This window comes from Gavialis gangeticus, unplaced genomic scaffold (assembly GCF_001723915.1).
Source record: "Gavialis gangeticus isolate Ggan-Ray unplaced genomic scaffold, GavGan_comp1, whole genome shotgun sequence".
Lineage (NCBI taxonomy): Eukaryota > Metazoa > Chordata > Crocodylia > Gavialidae > Gavialis > Gavialis gangeticus.
This window is the reverse complement of record NW_017729022.1, coordinates 12,009,710-12,012,683: the sequence shown is the minus strand read 5'-3', so window position 1 is coordinate 12,012,683 and position 2,974 is coordinate 12,009,710. Positions and strand designations below refer to the sequence as shown.

Genomic DNA, 2,974 nt, shown 5'->3' with positions numbered 1-2,974 from the left:
GTGGGGGGCCCCTGCTCCTGCTTGCAACCCAGGAGTGGGGGTGTGTGCCCCTCATATCTGTGCAGGGCGGGGCAGGATGGGCTGGAGCCAGCGCTGGGGGTGGGGGGCGCACTCCTCTCGGCAGAGCTGGGCTCAGAGCAGGTGCCAACAGCACTGGGAGAGGCTGCAGCCACCCCAAATTTCACCACAGCTCTACTCCCAGCCCTACACTGCCAGGCACAGCCCAGCTCCATGTCCTGCCTCCACCCACATGCTGGGAAGAGCTGAGGCTGCGCCAGCGGTGCTGGAAGCGGAGCTGCAATGAAATCTGGGGTGGATGCAGCATCCACCCAGCACCACCGGCACCCACTCCAAGGTTTTCCAGCATTGTGCGGGGCTCTTCTTGGCAGGGGTTGGCTCAAAATGGGTGTTGGGAGGGAGCTTCAGTCACCCCAAATATCACTGCAGCTCGGCTCCCAACGCCATCACTGCTGCCCAGTGCAGTCTTGGCTCTTCCCAGCAGACGGGTGGAGGCAGCACATGGCGCAAAGCTGTGGCAAAATTTGGGGTGGATGCAGCCCCTCCCAGCACCCGCTCCAAGCCCAGCCCCTGCCAAGAAGAACCCCGCATAATACCAGCTCCAGCCCGCCCCCCACCAGATCCAGGGGGCACACAGTCCCATGTCATCCCGGGGTGCAAGCAATGGCAGGAGCCATCCCCTCTCCCCCCCACACACACTCATTGCACCTGTCCCGTGTTCCCACCCCCTCCCCCAGGCAGTGCCTGCCCCCTCCCTCCCTCACCATGGGGACATTGATCTGCCCCCATATGACCCTTCCTTCCCCCCTTCCCTTCCAATTTAGCAGCTGGAGGCAGCTCTCCACACTGCCAGCTCTGCTCTGTGCTGCGCGGTGGCTGCATGCAGTACAGGCATTTATTGGCCAAATTATTGGCCCCGTTGGGCTGATACCTGATGCAGCAAATTTTCTTTATATCTGTACCTATCTGATATCAGACTGATGTATCAGTGTACCTCTACTATTCACCAAGGCACCCCAGGGGTAGGCTAGGATTAATGGTCATAAACTGATAGAGGATCACTTCAGATTAGACAGGAGGAAAAACTCCTAGTTTCACAGGCATTAGGGCTGGAAGGGACCTCGTGAGATCATCAGGTCCAGCCCCCTGCCCAAGGGGCAGGAAGTCAGCAGGGGGTCAGATCACTTCTGAAGTGCCAGTGGGAACCAATGAAGTTAACAGCAGTTGAGGGTGCACTGGAACCTGGTGTGCTCAGCTGGTATAAAAAGGGTTAAAAGACTAGATAGAGCAGCTGAATGCAGTTCACTTCTCATGTTCAACGTTTACAAAACCATTAGTCCCCCTCTTTCTCCCTACAATTTTGATTTGTTTCTCTGAGGTAGAATGCTGTTTTCATAGTGTAAATTATGCTTCTGCATGCAGTGAAGCTCCTCACTTACCCTGATGCAGCTATGATCTGTAGCTAAAACTGTTAAAACTAATAATATAGACCCATTTGGGAATCTCCTTAGACTTTTCTCAGTGACACGGATGATTTCCTTGTGGACAGTGAACCTGTTCCTCCTATGCAGAGCTATTCCTGTTCCAAACACAACAGCCTCTCAGCTTCAGTAACAGTTTTTAAAATAAAAACACCCAGAGCCAAAGACACCAAACTTACACAAGACTTTAATTGGGGACACTCAGTCTGGCCATATCTGGGCTCCAATGATCCTTTCAATAGAATCTCACATTGAGCTTCCATCTCCAGATGAAAACACCAGAGTCTGGAATAGACTCCACTCAGAGGTGGTACAGTCACTTATCTTTTGAAGATCCCCAAGGTGACTGGACACACACCTCACTGGGGTCATCTGACCTCATCAGTCTTTCCTGCCTTGAGCAGGGGGGGCTAGACCTGATGATCTCTGAGGTCCCTTCCAGCCCCTAACTTCTATGAAACTACTTTCTAAAATGACTATACCAAATATGAACAAATAGAAGTCTTACAAAGCAATCACATAGATATCTAATGAAAGTGTGCGTTTAGAGGTACATCAGATCTCATTGTTATTGCTTTTCAGTTATGATTTTAATGAATGAAGGAACACGGGGAAGGAAATATTTGCCCACATTATTTTACATTCTTTTAATTTGCTGCCTTAATTAGTTAGTCTATAAGATACAGCCCTGCCCAGCCTTCTACTTCAAACTTAACACGGCTAATTGACTCTGTACAGTCTCTTAGCCTGTTAATCCAAATCTCCTGCTCAGAGCTTGAAACAGAGACCTACCGACTAGAATTGCACCCCGCCCCATCTCCCATATCTGCCCAGCTCTGAGAAGCTAGTCATAGGAGATACACCATCTGATCAGGATGGATCTTGTGCATGGATCTTTATTATCCTCCTTACCAGTCACACTGCAAAAAGAGCCTGTGCTTATGCAGAGAAGCTCTTAGCAATAACCATCTTGCACAAGCAGAGCTTCAAGCCTGCTTTACTGAACTCCTAATCATGCAGGTGGACCTGCGGAAGGGGGGTGTTGTCAAAGGCATCTAAGCAGGTTTGATACCTAGCTCGCACTGAGTCAATGGAAGCCCTGAGCTCCCAGATGCCCCTCTCGGTACTGTCATACCCTGCCAGGTTGCCCCTCAACCCCTACGGACAAATAACGGTACACCAAGGACGCTGGTCTCAAGCCCGAACCACTTCACCTCCCGCTGCTTACATAACGCCAGCAGCACTCAACCCAGCCCCACCCGGCTGCAGAGCCGGCGGGAACGGCCGGCAGTGCGACTGTCCCGCTGCCGCTCCTCCTCCCCGCCGGGCTCCAGCCGCTACCAGCGGTGGCCACGGCACCTGCACGGACGCGCCGGCCGGCGAGCGCGCAGCTTCCACGCCGCGCCACAGCCTGGGGACCGAGCCCGGGAGGAGCGCGCAGGCCCAGGGAGCGGGCTCCGCAGCAGGGGCCCCCG

General features: G+C 53.4%; 1 protein-coding gene across 4 annotated transcripts in view; it reads right to left on the bottom strand.

The window, feature by feature from the left end:
* The window catches only part of PPHLN1 (periphilin 1), a 152,181-nt gene that overhangs the window by 149,012 nt on the left and 195 nt on the right, over nucleotides 1-2,974 (bottom strand). The window lies entirely within an intron of this gene.